We start from the raw sequence: 20,084 nt of genomic DNA, 5'->3' as shown, positions 1-20,084 counted from the left end.
TTTCCCTACTCACACTGATACGCTTTCGAACCTTTACACACCAATGCAGCAAGGTTTTAAAGACCGTTGGCCATTCAGGACTCAGGATGACCATCTTTCTCTTCCTGCAAATTTAATAGCTGTTTGACGACCATAAATTAAGCAGATAAAAAAAATATATATTGCTACATTTCTATGTTTGAATATATAGTTCTAATGGCTTGGTGCTCTTAATCTTAGTGGCCATCAAATGAGAAAATCTGGTTTTAGTGTGTGTTTTTACCAAATTTATTTTTCCATTCCAGGCCTTTATGTAAAACAGAACATGAATGGCTTACCCCCTAAGCCTGCAATATGGGATGGCTCTGATCAGCTCAATCATGGCATTTTTGAAAGCTTTTCTCACTTTCCCTCTTCACGGTGCTTATTGATTTCGATGTTGCAAGCCAATCCCCAAGCATTGTCACTTTTTCTTCGTTGCGCATAAAATGTTTACAGCTTCTTCCCGGAAGCACAAGGCATCTATATTTGAAGTCTGAATTGTATCTCAAGTGAACAATAATTCTCTGTGGTTAGCGCTGCACAGAATAAAAAGTCAGTTTCAATTTTGGGGGGAGGAGGGAAATGTGCATCCACAATCAGAGTATCACCACATTCATTTTGCCATTCAAAGCAGTTTCTCATCTTCTCTAAAGTAATAAAACCCGTCAGGTTAGGGGGATCACAAATCTGACAGCCACATGCAATATATTTTTCTTAGCTGCTTTTCCTCTTTGATGTAATGATGGTGCATCACATCGTTCTTAGGATACTAAGACTGTTCCTTGATTCCTGGATAAGAAATGCTCATTCTTTCTAATAATGGATTATGGTACACATTTAAGGATGGAATGGATAGCAGTTGCTGCAACACTACCGGAACACAGTTTTATAAAAGACCCTCTAGTATTCACTTAACAGTTTTATAGTTACAAAATTTTGATGTAGCCCTGAAAATTGGACTCATTACTTGTTTGTTTATTGTTCTAGCTTGGTCTTTCACCTGCCAAGACACGAGACACCTAACAACAACAAAACCAATATAATAAAACAGCAATTCAAATTATCAATTTAATCATAATAGCCTTTAATATAAATGTAGCAGACAATAAGCACTCTCTGTTGGTGCCTAAATGTCAGTAGTGTGGGGAATAGTGAAATCTCAGTCAAGAGGGCATTCCATAGCAAGGGGCCCACCACTGAGAAGGCCCTGCTTTCTGCTATTGCCCAACTGGTTTTGACCAGCATGAGCCAGGCTTCCCTGACAGATCTTAATGCATGAGCCGGAAGGTATCAGGGGAGACACTTCTTCAAGTCCTTGGGCCATAAATTGTATAGGGCCTCATACACTAGTAGAAACATCTTGAATTGGGCTTAGTAACTAACAGACAGCCAACTCAGTGTTCTAAGGAACCATATAATATGACTTATTATCACTGCCCCATGCAACTTGGCAAAGGTCAGCCTTGGAGCTGTCTTCTAGGGCATCCCAGAGTAGAATGTACCACAGTAGTCCATCCAAAAAGTTATTAGAGTACTCACCATTACTGAAGCCAGCTTCAAATTGAGAAGCACTTCCAAGCAGTACATCACCTTCATTGGAGGAGTTCTACTTCATACAGAACAGGCAATTGTCTTAAGCTGAACATCTATCCACAACAACACCCCCCATCTTATCAGAATTAAGCTTCAGTTTGTGAACCCTCAGACAGCCCACCATTGCTGCAACCAGACAGTTGGAAAAACAGAGCTGACAGGAGGGAAATGGTATGCCATATGGGAAAGAAGTAAACAAAATGGAGGGCAGAACTTTATTACTTTGATATTAGGGCTGGGGAATGAATTCATTTGGTCTGCTTTTTGCAATTGACTCACTTGCTTTAGTGCTCCCCAACTTGCTTGTGCATCAGAAAGCAACTCCTAGTTGGGTTACAACGCTTCTGGATTTTGCCATGCAAAAAAATAGGCATACAAATATGCACGTTTACATAAAAGATGACTACAAAATGCCTATTCTACTGGTGAACACATTGTAAAGGTGTTTGTTTTATATAAAAGTGGCACAGAATGTATATAAAATGCATATAACAAGATGGAACGGCACACAATGGGACATAATGGGATGGAATGACATAAAAAGGAACAGACCTATGGCTGAGTGCCAAGCCAGGATGAAATTAGCTACTTTGCAATATTCATATCTAGGGATGGATAATTTGTCAGTTTCTTAATTTTTCCAATTATTTTCAAATTCAGTTCTCCACAGTTTGCAGGGTTGTCATTTTTTAAAAAAGAAAGCCATTGTGAAAATTATTCAGCATTTTATGAATATACGTTTCTATGCAATTTTGCCTAATGTACACATTTTTTGCAAATATCATGCGGTTTTGTATTTTATTTTTCACCAACATAGGCATTTAGGTGTACACTTTACAGCAGTATAGGCATATTTGTACATGTTGCATTGCAAAATTTGGAGCAATGCAAAATTTTAAATGTTTCAGTTCATGTGTTGCTTTCAAAAGTGTGAATTAGGCAGGTTCACCTTTAAATGCTAACTGACTAGTATTTTTACAGCATTCCTATTTATTTCAGATCCTCATAAAAATGTATCTTTTATTAAATGGCAAGACAAAAAGAAAAGATCAGGTGGTGGAGGATTTGTTCCAAGAGGCACTGGCTCCTGACACTTACTGCAAAATCAATACATGCTCCCTGTAAACATGAAACATTTAAGTAAGAGTAGAAAATGGTTTTTGGCCTCTAACAACATTCCTCTCTCAAAAGTGCTGTTATTTGTAAAAGATGCTCCCACACTATTCAAAGGGATCAGATTTATGCTTTAATTTGAGCTCCCTTTCTCAGGAGAATAAAAGCATTCATGACAACTTATGGTTCCAACATACTCAATAACAGGACTGAGTGGCATTAGTTCTGTACCTCCACCATATCCCTTCCCATTGCATTCTCTCTGCTTTCACCAGGTTGCATGCCATGCTTTGGGAAACAGTGCTGGTGATGCTCAGAACATACGTCCTATCAATTCCTTTATGCCCCTAGCAGAAAAATAATGAACAATGCTGCCATTTTGAGGGTGTGATCCTAAGCTTGCTTACTTAGATATGAATTGTGTCACAAACATGTATGAAACATGAGCCAGTCAAGCTGAACATCTGAGTTATTCCAACCAGAGATATTTCAGCACACATGTTCATCTCGGCATTATCTTGGGATTATAGGCAGTTATTTTGACAAAGGGGACAATTCGCCCTTCAGAGCTATTGCATCAATTATTCAGTAAATGTAGACAAGATGAAATGCTGGAATTGAACTAATTTCATAGTCTTAAAGCGATAAAACCAGGTATTTCGTATGTCAAAAAATGAAGTAGACAATTAGTTATATTCCATTGCGTGGACAGGCGGAGTCCCCCAAACCCTGGGCGGCCCCCCCTTATGTGGAATAACGACTCAAGACAACGTGCTATGGGATTAAATTGGAGCAAACTGAGGATTCCCAGGTAAGATCCTCCCTCTATTGTGTGGGCAGGTTGTCCCTCCCCTACCTGGCCTGGTCTCCTTGGCAGCGCTTCCCCCAGGTGGGATTGGACAACTGACTGAGGTAGGCGGAGACCTCCTGGTATCCCACCTGAGGGAAGGCGAAGCCCAAGCCTGTGCTGATGGAGCCGCACCGGGTCCAGAGGCTGTGCGTGTCCACGCAAAGGGCGCCCCCTGTTTAATGTGTGGAGTGGTCATTGACAGTTTTCTCCAAAATGAACTGAAGATATAGGTGATGGTGTTGAAATAATAAGCTATCTCTCCCTGTGAACCCCAGAACCAAGGTCTTGTGATGGCAGGCCCTCCATTTCCTTCATCAACCACTCCCTCTTTGTGGTTCCACTGTTGGCTTTCATTGGCAATCAAAATCTGCAGGCTCCATGACTGGCAAATGGGGCAATCAGCTTGGGGGTGGGCTAATGTTTTTGTAAACAAACCTTTAGGCAGAAAATTAAGCATGTGAGGGAGTTATGAGCCTAGTAGTAGCTGTGCCATTTCCTGTTTTAGCTGGGGCCTCTGTAATTGAATACTCCCCCATCTTTAAAGGTTCAGTCTCTGATAGGGATGAGAGAGTCTCCTGTCTGAAACCCTGGAGAGCCATTGCCAGTCAGTGTGGACTTTACTGAGTTAGATAACCTAATGGTCTGACTTGATATAAGGCAGCTTCCTCTCTTCATATTTGCATTTAGAATGGTAGATGTCAGAGAGATGTCATTTAGCCTAGTCTTTTCCTGATAATTTCAGCTATCTAATGTGTATTACATCCACACTCCCCCAAAAAAGAGTATTCCGTTTTGCAATCCTCAACCTGCAGCATGAAGTGATAGTCCATGAACCATTGACTACGCAACCTGCTGTTTCTGTTGTTCTGCTTGAACAGTGTTCTGATTGGAACTTTAGATTAACTTTCCACTCTGAAATCTTCTTCCCTTTTTGTACATGTTCCTCTTTTCTCCTTTTCTTGTGCTCAATAAAATGCTCCAATAATACTCTTCCCCCTGAGCATGGACTGTAGGATATCAACAACCCAAAGGTCAACTGCTTTGAGCTGCTTTTCCCCATATTGGCATGAATCTACTCTAAACCCTACATGATTGCTTTGTTTGCCACATGAGCCATTGCTTTAGATAAATACATGCATTGTCTGAGAGATCCTGTTCTAATATTGGTTGCTTTTCTGCCAAGCCAGAAGGGTGTATTAACCTTTACACTATTGTTCCTTTTGTTCAAAAATGCTTTTGTAAAATTTGGCATTCCAGCGAGGGGAACAGTTTGAAACACGAATAGTGTACAACAGGCGATGTACTAATCAAGTGCCCCAATTGGCTATTCTGCCATCTCATCCAATGATTTATTTTCCCCTTCCTTTCTCTCGAGAATATAGATAACTACTAGTAACACTCTTTTACTGCTTGGGAACAGTGATGGACTGAGACTCAATTCAGACACGGCAGAGGTTCTATGGATTGGTAGAATGATGCCTAAGAGATCAGGTGTGCAGCCTGGGGGTACTTGTTGATCCAGCACTCTCTTTAGAGGCTTAATGTGGCTCCACACATCCCTTATCAGCTTAAGTTGTGACCTTGACTGGAAACAACTGGGCTGCAATTACTCCTGCTCTAGAAATCTTCCATTTAAACTATTGCAGACTGCAAGAAGACAGGTCTGGAAATTGCAGTTAGTGCAGAATATTACCACAATATTATTAGCTGGTACTGAGCAGTTTGATCATTTTCTTAATACCTGGCTTCTCCAGGTAGGCCTCGGATTGTCTCCTTCCTGAAATCCTGTAAAACTTCTGCTCATTAGTGTTTGTCAGGAGCCCAGGCTGCTGTCTTGATAACACAGCAAGCAAGTCATAATTAGCTGGAAGATTTATTGCAATACAAACAATTAGCCTCGGATGCCTAACCACACATCTCATGCTTATGAATCAGTTGACCCTTCTGAGGAGCGCTTCCGGGTCCGGCAGAATATCCTGAACCTATGACCCTTCCGTTTCCGGCTTTGTTTTCTATCTAAGACCTTTCCCATATGTCTGCTCCTTTGGTTAATTAACTCCCCTTCCGGTGAGGAACTGCTTTCCCTTCCGCCTTCCGAAACTGCCTGTGTTTCCTGAGAGAGTTGGTTTCTCTCTAGCATGCTCTCTGCATTCCTGTCATTCTCAAAGTGAGGGGGAGTTGATATATAACTGTTTGCAGATGCCTGGGAAGAATGAGAGTCTCTCTCTTGTTGGCTGCTTCATAACTCTTATTGTGCTCTTATACCTTGGGCAGAAGTGTTCATAACAGTGTTGATAATACTGAGCTAGGTAAGAGATTTTTTTCCTGTTTAGGATGACCACAAAAATGATTTTTTAATATATACTTCATTGATATTTCTCCGTGCCTGGATGTGCATTTTCCCTGGTCAAAAAAGTCAATGAGATTCTTCAAGATATATTGTCTATTGAAACAATAGTAAGGCTAGCTAGCTAGCTAGCTATTTATTTATTTACACACACACACACACACATCAATATGCTACTCAATAACATAAAGTTTTCTGTGCCACCTACAATAATGAAGTACTGTATAAAAAACTATTTAAATGCAAGATAAAAAACATAAAGCCATAAAATCAAAAGCAACATAAATACAACAAGCCAAAGTTAAAACAATGTTTTCAGACCTGTGAGGACCAGATTACATGGAAAATGTCTGGATGAACAGAATGATCTTCACAAGGTGCTGGAAAAGCCACAAGATGATGGCACCAGGTGAAGCTCTCTGGGAACACTAGTTCTCTTGCATAACCAGGGTGCCACTACTGAAAAGTCCATCTTTCTGGTAGCGTCTCTCCTATCGCATGGCCTCTGAATAGGATGTTAGAGTCCTAATAGGTTCACTCAGGAGAAGGCCATTTCTTCAGGTAACGTGGTCCCAAGCAGTTTAGGGCTTTAAAGGTTTAAACAGCATTTGGTTCTGGAAATGGGGCAAGAGTCCATGCAGCTTACTTGGTTTTAATTTTCAAGAATCCAGGGGATAGTAGATATCCTAGGTACCTGAACACAATTATCAGCACTTTCCCGAAGCTGCTGTCCTTAGGAATCCAGACAGAAAATCAGACCAGTTTAACATGCTTTTGAAACCAGTTTAAGGTGGTTAGGTTGATAGTTTCTTAGGAAACAATTAAATGGCTTAGTAGTTTGCTTAGTTAAGAAAATTCCTTCGCATGCACACGAAAGCTCATACCAATAACAAACTTTGTTGGTCTCTAAGGTGCTACTGGAAGGATTTTTTTTATTTTGTTTCGACTACAGCAGACCAACATGGCCACCTACCTGTAACTTGTTTGCTTAGGTAATTTTAGACTTTGGTCCGAATGGTTTTATGTTCCCTTTTATATAGTAATGTGTTCAAAATGTGGTGAGTTAACTCTGCTGTGTCTGGGGCCCTATTGAATGGGGCCCATAACTTCTGCTCCAAAGTCCTGCTTTGGCTGCATTACTGGAGTAATTTGCCCAATTTATTCAGATTGACCTTGAGTCTTTCCCCTTTGTATGGGTAATTCAAATTCTACATTCATGGTAGAAGAACTATACAGCACTACATACTTTTGAACCAGAATAGACTTAAGAAAATTCATTGTTATCTGTATCTTAAATAGCTTCCTGGGATATTTTTTTATTGCATGGCTGCTTTTGAGCACATGGGGAGATAAGCCTCTATTATAAATCATTTGTAATATTTCAAATATTCATATGATACATGTAAAATATTTATGTTATCTCAGTCATTTTCCCTTCCTTTCTTTTTCTGTGAAGCTTGCAGCCATTTAATAGCCCCCATTTCTGTCAAATAATTAATATATTCTATAAGTCTCAGGAAAAAATGTCTGTATCTTAGCTTTGAAGTTAGAAAGGAATTTATGGAAAATAAGAATCTTAACATTGCAATCCTGTGCACATTTGCTTAGAATTAAATCCCATTGAACACAGAGGACCTTCCTTCTGAGTAAACATGCATAGGATAGGGCTGTAAGAAATTCAGTATTCTTTTATTTGCACATGCCCCATGGAGATGAATGGAAGCTTCTCCAGTGCCCTTGCACACCTCTTATTCCTTTCAGTTGGAATTATGCCAGATAATTTCTCAGTGGATTGTGTCCTCCCAGTTTAAGTGTTATAAATATGAATGAATATCCGCTGAGTAGCATCTTGAATGGAATATATATAGACATCTCCTAGGAATGCTGGCTTTTATTTAACAAACACTGATAGACCTGACAGTTCTGGCTGTATTTATGGACATTGTTCACACAGTTCTGTTTTCCTATCATTCAGCTTCTATAAAACTTCCTTAATCAGTTAAATTGGACAAGTGCCTTAGCTGCCATAAATATGGTGAAGCAGTAAGTTAAACGAGACACTTCTCAGACTTGTCAGTGCATTTGAAGGGCCTCTCAAGAGTGAGAAAGAATTAAAATGGATAGCACTGCCAATATATTGTTGATATGCCGGTCAGGTAAGAAGGGGCCGATGAAAGGTGCAAGAAAGGTTGCCCTCTGTTGGGCAGGACAGGAGGGGTGGGGAACGTCAAGCCCAGAGTCAAATGCAACCCTCTAAGCTCCACTCTTTGGTCTTTCAGACTCTACTCATGCCACACACCCTACCCAGTCTCTTCCTCTCACTGCGGGCCATGCTCCAGGCTCCTCGTTGACCTTGCTTCACACCTTCCTTGAGTATTCATCCCTGGCTGGAACATTTCTTTGTGACTTTTGCTTATCTGTTTGGAGAATAGGGACGTGGGTGGCGCTGTGGGTTAAACCACAGAGTTTAGGACTTGCTGATCAGGTGGTTGGTGGTTCAAATCCCCGCAACGGGGTGAGCTCCTGTTGCTGAGTCCCTGCTCCTGCCAACCTAGCAGTTCGAAAGAACGTCAAGGTGCAAGTAGATAAATAGGTACCGCTCCGGCGGGATGGTAAACGGCATTTCTGTGTGCTGCTCTGGTTTGCCAGAAGCGGCTTAGACATGCTGGCCACATGACCCGGAAGCTGTACGCTGGCTCCCTTGGCCAATAAAGCGAGATGAGCGCCACAACCCCAGAGTCGGCTACGACTGGACCTAATGGTCAGGGGTCCCTTTACCTTTACCTTTACAGAAACTAGTCTTCTGTTCACAGGTAAAATTTAGATTCATTGCTGTTCTGACTGTTGCTTCTGGCTCCACCCACCACTGGCATGTGGCCCCCAGAAGGTTACCCAGAAAGAAACATGGCTCTTGGTCTAAAAGGGGTTCCTAACCCGCAGCGGGGTGAGCTCCCGTCGTTCGGTCCCAGCTCCTGCCCACCTAGCAGTTCGAAAGCACTCTTAAGTGCAAGTAGGTACCACTTTATAGCAGGAAGGTAAACGGCGTTTCCGTGTGCTGTGCTGGCTCGCCAGATGCAGCTTCGTCACGCTGGCCACGTGACTTGGAAGTGTCTTCGGACGGCGCCGGCTCACGGCCTCTAGAGCGAGATGAGCACGCAACCCTAGAGTTGGACACGACTGGTCCATTCAGGCAGGAGTACCTTTACCTTTACCTTTACGAACCCTGAGGTAGTGACAAGGGGAGCTGGGTGGGATGGTGAAAAGTCAGGAGTTCTATACAGGTAATAGTTATCTGTGTTAAATGGGCATGCAAGAGAGGAGTGTTGGGGTGAGCACTGCCTCCACACTACCTCACCATCAAGAATTTGAAGAGTGAATTTTATTTTATTTCCCAGTGAAGAGAAAAGAATAATTTTCTTTATGAAAGAAATTCAGATGCAATAAAAGCATCCTTATTTTCCAACTAAAAATGCATTTGTTTATTAATACACAGTTTGCATCACTGATAATTAGCATCAAAACAATCATTTACACCATATGATGGAAAAAAACATAAATCAAGCAATAAATAGAGAAAAGGGGAAACTGAGATATTTCTGATGATTTCTGCATCAGTTCCAGGAATCAACAAATCTCTGTTCAAAACAATTGCTGCTAATGCATTTCTAATCTATAGCCAGCTTGTTGAATTTGTTAGCTCTCCCTCCGATATATTCCAAAATTGCCATAGAACTTCTTTTTTGTTCAGAGACCTGATGTTCCCCATCTTGCCATAGTCTCTCCTTGCTCTTGTTATTATGCTTATCATTAATTCAGTGTTTTCTTTAGCTGTGAATTACTTCACATAATCCAGCAAAAGAACCAAAAGGTGATAGCCGATGCTGTGCAAGCAGACTTCCTCGTTATCCTGCTCCCCAATTCTGTATCTCCCAGCCTTGCTCCAGAGGATCCCTCAACCATCTAGAACAGATTTTGCAAGTGGACATTGGGCTGCACTGGGAGAAGTCGTGCCACTTAAGTCCTGGGGCAATGCCATTCAACCCTACCGGCCAAGTTAACATGGTCACTACCGGCCAAGTTAACATGGAATGAAGGGAGTTGCAGTACAACAATATCTAGGGACCAAGGTTGAAGAACACTGCTCTGGTAAATGGACACCACTGGACTTCACCCAAAGGATCCAACAGCATATTTTATTCTGTATTTTCTTTTACTTCCATTGCATTTGTCGATTTAGATTAGATGGTTGTGGCAGAGCTGATGCCAGTGCATTAAGTGAGCATAACTGTTTGTGATCAGGGAAGGATGACTACCACAAAGCAGCTTGGAAGTGGGAGGAGAATGTATTTTTAAAATGACAACCTGCTCTGTGGGAATCCATGCATATGCATGTTTGATGCATATTAACATATCGGGAGCAAGACTATTACTAGGTTATGTGTTAATCTACAAGCAGTTTTATTTTGTGGCACAACAAACAACTCTGTAAAATTGGGGGGGGGGCTATACAGTTCTGAACCACCTTCCATCAAATGAGATAAAAGATGTACTCATACTTGTCTCGGGCAAGCATAAAAACACATGGCAGCAAACTGCCAGTTTATGTGATGGACAGTGCTGTTTTTGTTTCATTTTTGTCAGCAAATGTATTTCCTCCCAAGTCACATAATTCGAAACAGAGATGAATTTACCTGGTAGTAGCTGAACTCAAAATCCAATATGCACATATGGTAGCTGTAGCTGCATCCTTTAGATTGAGCCAAATAAGCATGGCCCTCAGGCAACAGCATACTAGAGGTAAGCAGTTGACAGAATGAGAACAACCTTGAATGTAGGAAACACAGAGTTCCTTAAAAAAATAAAAAAATAAAAATAGGGAAACTACAAACCTATGTTCAGCTAACTGGGAGCTAGTCCAATGAAACTCAATAGTTTCAAAGTAAAACAGGACTTGGGTTAGGTTTAGGAATGAGTAAATTCTCCTTGAATTAACTTGGAAATTATTCACACACTCCATTTATTAACAACATTTGTATACCGCCCAATAACTGGCACTCTCTTCCAGGCAACCTTCTGTTGACCACATGTCAGCAGTGGGTGGGGTTAGAGGGGGAAGGGGGGTGGATCAACAAATTGTACCTTTGTACGGTATATGGTCCTGGGATGTGGGTGGCACTGTGATCTAAACCACAGAGCCTAGGGTTTGCCATTCGGAAGGTTGGCGGTTCGAATCCCCGTGACGCGGTGAGTTCCCATTGCTTGGTCCCAGCTCCTACCAACCTAGTGCAAGTAGATAAATAGTGCAAGTAGAAAAAAAGTGCAAGTAGATAAATAGGTACTGCTCCGGCAGGAAAGTAAACGGCATTTCCGTGCGCTGCTCTGGTTTCGCCAGAAGTAGCTTAGTCATGCTGGCCACATGACCCGGAAAAACTCAGCGGACAAACGTCAGCTCCCTCAACCAGTAAAGCGAGATCAGCGCCTCAACTCCAGAGTCATTTGCGAAGGGATTTAACTGTCAGGGGTCCTTTACCTTTTTACAGTATACTAGTTTTAACACACATTTTCACACTTCTCTCTATCCTTTACCCAGACACAAAGGTGGATTATCAAAGTTCAAGGACAGGTGAAAAAAGGGGGGAAAGAAATTGAAATAAATAAGTTTTAAAACTATAAAAATGATGGGCAAAAAAGTTCTGGATGTGGAGTAAGACCAGTGAAGGGTATTGCCTGGGCAGGGTTCCAAGGGCCAAGTGGAGAGATCTGAGGTTTCCCAGGCCAATCTAAAGAGAACTTAATCAGAACATTAAATTCAGAGTCTAAAGTTATGTGATTGTACTGCTGGGTCTCTGGAACGAGCCAGAGTTCCAGCCCTGTTCTTTGAATAGGGATGTGCTTTTCAGCATAGAAGAACCTGCCTGCAGCTATAACCTCAACATGTACAGAAGGACATTTATGATTTCATAGGTTTCTTTTTTATTTTATTTTTTTATTTTTTACTTCATAGGTTTCAGTGCAATTATAGGACAGCATAAGCTGAGTTATGCCTATATTCGAAACTGCATCTCTGCACCTGTTACAGCAGAGAAAAGATTGTATTAATATGGATCAGAGAGATGTAGTGACCCAGATTCTGTTTTGGTGTAAGGCTCTCATGCCCTTTAATCGAACTTTCTAATAACGACTCATAGAGGTATGATCTTGTGCAAATAAGAAGGTTCTTGCTCTGTCTTTGGTCTTATCCAGGTTTATTAAAACAAATGGGAGTTTGCTATTAGCTTTGAGACACTTGTTAGCAATATGAGCATAAGGTATTTTGAACATTCAGAGAAATGCTCTACAGTATGTTAATGAGAAAGCCCAATAGGGAATGACTTAAAATTAAATATGAGAAAACCCAATAACACCATCCAGAAACTACATGTAGTGAAATATCAAAAGCCATTACAAACTCTCCCCCAATGCTAGCTGCAATCTTAGCAAAACTGTTATTCTAAAGCACCAATGCTGCAGCAAGCAAAGGCTATAGCAGCCAAGTCTGCTGCTTGTGGCTGGAAAGCCAAACAGGAAGTTTGTGACTGTTGCCATGGGAACAAAGGGGCAGTCCATTCTGTACTGAGCACCGGATGTTAGCTCAGTGGGTTTGTCACATGACCTGTACAGGATGTACATGGGTGGAGTGTTTTGGGGTTTCTCTCTGTTTGTTGAAGAGAGCAGACATCTTTACTGTATGACTGCTAAAAGACACAAATAAAGACATGTAGATACGTTTACTGTCTGTGTCTGATTCCCCTCCCTGGGGACATGCAGGGAACAGGGAGGAGGAGAAGCAGTTGGTGTGTTTTCCTCACAGCCTGAGGAGAATCGCCGGAACGGACCTCGTATGTTTATCCTGCCGGGAGTCGCCGGAGGGAGGTCTAAAGAATTCAGCCGGTGCCTGAACAGATAGGCACATACCTCTGAGACGGGCTAGAATTCTAACAGTGGTAGCAGACGCCGGTTGCTGTTTTCATCGACCTCTGCATCAAGAAGTGGCCTCCATGGAAGCCTGAGGTGAGAAAGCTAATTCTCTGCAGCCAGAAGCTGCCCAGAGGAAGCTGAAAGCCAAGCAACGGAGCCCAGGTATGAGATTTTCGGGCTTAGAAGTGTGAATGCAGATTGAGTTATTCTCTGCTTCGAGGGAGAAACGTTTGGGAAAAACAGCTCTGAGAGACAATAGCTCTGCATTCCAAACATTCCTGTGGTTTCCTGTTCAAGGGACGGAATGTTGTTGCTTAGCAACGAAGGCCAGTTTCACGAGAGGGCTGGACAAGTCAGGCTTTTGCCTCGGAGAGGCAAAAACAAGGTTTTGTTATGACTAGGCCCTTCCAAAGGAACTCTTGGAAAGGGACTTTCCAAAGCAGCTAGCGTTCAGAGCTGCCAGGTGCACAGAGTGTAAACAAGCCAGCTATTGGATTTTAGAGGCTTGTGTTTGAGAGTCAATGCAAGGACTCAAAATGGATGCAAAGAAGGGAGCTTTGCCTTCTCCGCCCCTTCTGACCAGTGACAATTATGCATCTTGGTCTATTAAGATGAAGGCCCTGCTGCAGAATCAGAGACTGTTTGAAGTGATTGAGAACCCCATCCCTGCAGCACCAACGCGTGCTTGGGAGTCACAGGATGTGAAGGCCAGAACTGCTATAATTCTGTGCGTGTCAGATTCGCAGCTGATCCACATACAAGATTTAGACCACGCGAAAGATGTTTGGGACACGCTGAGAAGGACACATCAGAGAGATGCAGGTTCTTCAGCGTTGCTGTATTTTGAGAAGCTGACCAACCTGAGGCTTGCGCCTGATGGAGATGTTCAAGCGCACCTGACGGAAATGAAATATCTGCGTCAACAGATGGTGGAACGTAACTTCCGTCTGCAGGAGGAAGTGTTTTGCTTCATGGTGATCAACAGCCTGAATCGGACTTACAAAACAGTTGCCAGTCAGCTGGGGTCTCTCCCAGCAGCTGATCTAACGTCGGACAGGGTCTTTGCCGTGGTTCTTTGTGAACATGACAGACTTTCCGCCCTGGAAGTCAAGGACAGGGGGAGCCAAGAACGGAGTTCTAACACCCCCACTGCTGTTGCTACTGGAGAAAACGCCGTAGCTTTGAACGTTGTCCGATGCTACAATTGTGACCAGACTGGGCATCTTCAGCGGTACTGCAAGAAGCCACGTAAGAACAGAGGAGCTAAGGGAAGCTCCGCAAAGTCTGAGGCGTCAGACAAAGGTCACACCAAGCCAAAGGCAAAGACTGCAAAGGCTTTGATGTCGCTAAAAGCCACACCAGAAGAGGGGAATTTCTTTGTCATCGATACTGGAGCCACAGTTCACATGACAGGACACAGAGGACTATTTTCTACGTTTGAGAAGCAAAGCTTCGCGGTGCAACTAGCCAACGGTCAAGAGCTAGAAGCCACCGGGATTGGAACTGTGTATCTTAAAAGTCTGAACTTGACTATAAGCAATGTTTACTTGGTTCCAGAGTTGAAGTATAATCTGCTCAGCGTTTCGCAGATTGCCAAAAAGGGACTAAAACTGTCCTATGATGATCAGAACTGCGAGATCTACAAAGATGGAGAGTTGTATCTTTCTGCCAAAGAGAAAGATGGACTGTATTTGTTGACTTTTGATCAAAGTGATTACATGGAATGTAATTCTTATGATTCTAACATGATCTCTTTTACAGGTGTAGCCAGGAAGAACACCAAGCAGGTGACCTCGAGGGTCGACAAGGCATTTCAGCGGGTGTATGCTGATGTGATTGGTCCTCTAGCACCTTCTAGAAGCAATGCAAAGTATTACCTAATATGTGTTGACTCTTTTACAGGTTTTGTCTGGATTTATCTTTTGGAGAGACCGAAAGAAGCCTTAGAAAGGTTTAAAGAGTTTTGTGACAAGGTTAAAAATATGCATGATGCTGACATAAATTGTCTTTGCACAGATGAGAAGCCAATTTTTCTTTTACAGGAGTTCCAGAGGTTCCTGAAGAAGAAAGGGATAAAACACAAAATTGCTAGTTCCGAAGAAGCTTGGAACAAATGTGTCTGTAGTAGGGTGAACAAAGAATTGCAAAAGGGAATGGAAGCGCAATTGCTTAGTTCACATCTGCCACATGAGTACTGGGCTGAGTCGCTAATGTCATTCTGTTACACGTGGTTGAGAAAGTTTTCAAAAGAGTTGGGAAGTTCTCCTTTTGAGAAACTGTTCCACAGAAAACCTTCTGTTGCCCATTTCAAGGTGTTTGGGTCTCATGTGAGAACAGAAGCTCCAGGTGGAGTAAAGAATGCCAGAGGCATTTTTGTGGGTTATGAAAAGGGTCTCTACAGAGTAATTTTGTCTGAATCTGGTCAGGTGATTCTCACAAAATTTCTAGAGAGTGCTCCTGAACAGGAGAGAGTGATTGTTCACACATTTCCCACAGGTGATGATGATTCTGATGATGATGATGATGAGTTTGATCTTATTGAGTTCAGTAGTACTGATGATGACAGCGATAGCTCAGACAGCTCAGTTGTCACAGTCATTGAGAGGAAATCTCACACAATGACTAGATCCTCAGAAGAGGAGGATGAACCACTGATTAAGCTTAGTACTGGTTCTCCAGAGAGTTCAGAGGCTGAACCAGAAATCAAAGAAGAGCAGCACCTCTTACGTAGGTCTGAGAGAGCAACGAAGGGTGTACCACCCAAGAGGTATTCACAAGAGTTTGCTAACTTATGTGTTGCTGTTGTAAACGACCAAGGTCAAATTGAAGCTGTGTCTGAGTCAGAGACAAAGGCACAACAGAGAGTTGCTAACCAAGGTAATGCAGATGCACTCATTCCTTGGAAGTCACACAACCAGAGAGGTACATTGGTAAAACCAGTGGCGGGTAGTTCCAAAGGTGGAACTGAAACAACAGGGGAATGTTATAAGTATAACAACTGTTTGTTTTCTTCTCTGGATGACGCTTTGCTCGCAGCACGCATTGATACTTTAGGGGGAGTATGTTATTCTAAAGCACCAATGCTGCAGCAAGCAAAGGCTATAGCAGCCCAGTCTGCTGCTTGTGGCTGGAAAGCCAAACAGGAAGTTTGTGACTGTTGCCATGGGAACAAAGGGGCAGTCCATTCTGTACTGAGCACCGGATGTTAGCTCAGTGGGTTTGTCACATGACCTGTACAGGATGTACATGGGTGGAGTGTTTTGGGGTTTCTCTCTGTTTGTTGAAGAGAGCAGACATCTTTACTGTATGACTGCTAAAAGACACAAATAAAGACATGTAGATACGTTTACTGTCTGTGTCTGATTCCCCTCCCTGGGGACATGCAGGGAACAGGGAGGAGGAGAAGCAGTTGGTGTGTTTTCCTCACAGCCTGAGGAAAATCGCCGGAACGGACCTCGTATGTTTATCCTGCCGGGAGTCGCCGGAGGGAGGTCTAAAGAATTCAGCCGGTGCCTGAACAGATAGGCACATACCTCTGAGACGGGCTAGAATTCTAACAAAAACAAGTCACTGTTTTAGGATCACTTCTTCTTGCCAGGTAGTGGCAATTATGGCAGGGAACGGACCACTGCTGAGCCAGGGCAGCATTCTTGGCCTTGCAAGGCTGGCTGGGGATATCAGTTCCTCCTCTGCTGTAGCTTCAGCCAATCACAGGTGGGTTGAGGGGCATGGTCAAGGAAGCAGGCCAGAGGGGAGACTTGCCCTTCTCTTTTTTTATTCTGGTCCGCTCCCCGGGCATAAAAGGGGCCACCCCCAGTGTCGGCAGCTCAAATGGAGCTGGATCCCCCACGCTGTGTGGCATGTCTTGACTTGAGTGTGCAGATCATGCTTAAGGCCTTGCTATTGGAATATTGGGTCACCATATTCAGGGCCAGGCAGGAATTTTCTACTAGGCAAATTGGGCCTACTTCATAGCGATTGTTATAGCTTGTTGGCTGATAAGGTATTGGGATGGATCCTTAGTCAAGGTGGATTGGCATGGGTTGAAAGCCCCACCTCTTTCTAAAGAATTTGGGGTATTCTGGTAAAGGGATCCAGAGGGGAAGTGGTTCTGTCTGGATGCACAGATGGGGGCCAATAGGCCATAGCATTCCCGAAAGGTGGCGATCTTGTGAGGGTTGCCCAATTTGATACACATCATAGGGTGATCCTTAACCCAGGATTGACCCTGCCAACCAATCAACCATCAGACAGACTGGTTAATGCTGGACAATGCCTATGCCAAAACGTATGGACATCTGTAGTCAATAAAGTTGTGGCCTATTTTAATTGCATTTTTTTGTCATGCCTTTATTGCTTCTCTCATGCCTCTGCCCTTCCCTGCACCAGACTCACTGAGCCTGTACCTGTAACGATAATGCCAAATCCGATCCCAGCCTCACAAAGCGGTGCAGGGGGTATGAGCAGTGTATGCGCTCCAGGAAAATGCTCCAGCAGCCCACCCCCAATGCTATGCTACTGATCTGTAAGGTTATCTTTAAAAATTCCTAAGAGCTTCCCTAATCCTCTCTTCGCTGATTAATATGGCATGTTAGTTCATGTTCCTGGCCTACATCATATAACATGACACAATGCTTCCCACCAGTGCTCTGAGGATTAGCCTACTTTAAAAATCATTTGCACAGTGTGTCATTGTATTGTGGAAAAGGAAAAGGAATGCTCTGATGGAAGTTTACTAATCAATGAAACCTTCCCTGATACTGGATAGGTTGGAGATTGTGCTGGTATAGCCTATTCTTTGAATTACCATGTGACATTATCTGAAAGGACACAAAGAACACGGTGGTGATGATATGACGTGTCTATTATGTATGATGATTTTCAGAGTCACACAGCTGAAACAGTCATTTTTCATACCGTTTGATGCACAACACCCAGCCATTAAGTTCTTGAACCATCCATAGCTAATCTTTGATTATGATTATGATTCTATTCACCTTGAACTCTGTGGGTCAAGTTCCACCTTTCTGCTTTCACTTCCTTTTGAGTTTCTAGCTGGGATTGAATCTATAGGTTCAGTTTTTGTTCAATTTCAAATGTAACCTCAGTATTTATTGCCCAACATTTTATGAGGTGAACAAGATTGTCAGGGAAGAAGCAGCTTGCTAGCTGGGGCAAAGTCACTAAATTCGCTTTCTGGCAGGTGGGTTGCTGTTGTTTACTGGGAGGGAGAAGGCAAGGCAATGGAGAGGTGGGCATAGTGCAAAAACACTTGCAGAGCCAATCCAATGCTCCTGCTAGTGTGTATGGTTGCTCCAAGCTTGCCACTGCCTCACCCTCTTGGGAAGCAACAGTAACCCACCTGCCAGAAAACTAGCATAGAGATTTTGCCTCCACCTGCAGGCCTCTTCTGTGTGTGGGCAATTTCAAGCCCTCAGATTATTTCCTAGGACATTTACCTGTAATAATGTCAGACCAAAATGGATTCTATTACAAAGCCATGCTCTGAACTATATTTGGTATTCCCTCTACTCTTCACTCAAAGGAGGAATAAATGATTACAAAAAGTCCAAGCAGCAAAGGGTGGCATCTTCAAAGGAACTGTCCGCTGTGAAAAGCAAGCAGTACTCTCAGAAAGAAAGAAGAGGGACAGTGACTGTCCCTGGAAATATATAATTTTTGTCATAGAGGAATTCAACTGTGAATTGACCAAAGTCAGAATGTGCATAAATTATAAACTAACTTTGAAGTTGAGCTATTTCATCATTTCAAGAGGAAAGTTCTTACATACCACTGGAAGGCATTCTGGAGGGGTAGGCTCTAAACTAAAAATAAATAACACAGAAATATTCAGCACAAAAAGATAATGTGAAATGAGTGAGAACAGCACCTGTCTTTAGTGAAATGGTATAGATTTAAGCTGATTCAGGGAGCCAGCGTGGAGTAGTGGTTAAGAGCAGTAGACTTGTAATCTGGTAAACCGGGTTCACGTCCCCGCTCCTCCACATGCAGCTGCTGGGTGACCTTGGGCTAGTCACACTTCTCTGAAGTCTCTCAGCCCCACTCACCTCACAGAGTGTTTGTTGTGGGGTAGGAAGGGAAAGGAGATTGTTAACCACTTTGAGACTCCTTAGGGTAGTGATAAAGTGGGATATCAAATCCAAACTCTTCTTCACGGCCAAGCTAGATAGCATGCAAGGAGATTTGTGGTTGGGTCTTCCTTGGATATATATTTTTTTAACCCAGTAGCTGCTGCTGTTTCTCACAAAGACTGCTGTAGAAGCCACCCAAAACCTCCATCTTGATCAGACAGGATACAGCAATACTATTTACCACAGTAATATGACTCACCATCAGAGCCAAAGCATTCACTTTCATTTTTTGGGATTCAGTTTGAATCTATTCACTCTCAATGACTTCATCACAGCTTCCAGATACCGCTACAGAATGGAGAAAGCAAGCAGAGAAGCCAGTTTGCTATGTTTGTTAGTTTCTTTACAAAAGCCCTCACAGGAATTGGTCAGCTTTTTAGTATACACTGCTCTTAATATTTCCTTCCATGCATTATAATTTTTGTAACTTCATTTCATCAACATATGAATTTTAATGCACATTTCCCCTTATTATATGCATATTTCTTCACAGTATTTGGCTAGACAACAAATCACCACATTATAAGAGTTTAAAATTTTGGTGGATAGCTGTATTTTTGTCCCCATATCATTTCAGGAAGTGCTTATTAGGCAGTTGTGCATTACAGTGCAGACAGGAACATATTTCTCACACTTCACAACTGCAAACTTCCTGACACCAATTCCTCCCGGGCTAGTTTAGAATCCTTGAGATGTACAGTCACCCCCAACACTCCCACCAAGTTCCTTAAAGATGCAGGAGGAAGGTTTGACCCTTGGAGTCAAAAGGTATCATGAGGTCTAACAGAATCAATGTGCAAATTATTTGGCCTGCTAATATGTATACAAAGACCATTCATCATGGACTGGACAATAGCCACAATATCCACTGTGTGCTCAGCATGAGAGGAGAGGGGGGAGAGAAACACACACAACTAGAAAATACAAAGGCAGTGGTAAAATGGCAGAGATGCCCGCAATGTGAGAGGCATTCCATTGCTAGAACATCATTTGTGCTGAATCCTGAAGTTCTCAGCCAGTGGACCTTGAGTATAAGATTGCTCCCCGAATT

This window comes from Podarcis melisellensis, assembly GCF_964234715.1.
Source record: "Podarcis melisellensis genome assembly, chromosome: 9".
NCBI classification, from domain to species: Eukaryota; Metazoa; Chordata; class Lepidosauria; order Squamata; family Lacertidae; genus Podarcis; species Podarcis melisellensis.
This window is presented reverse-complemented; position numbering follows the sequence as displayed.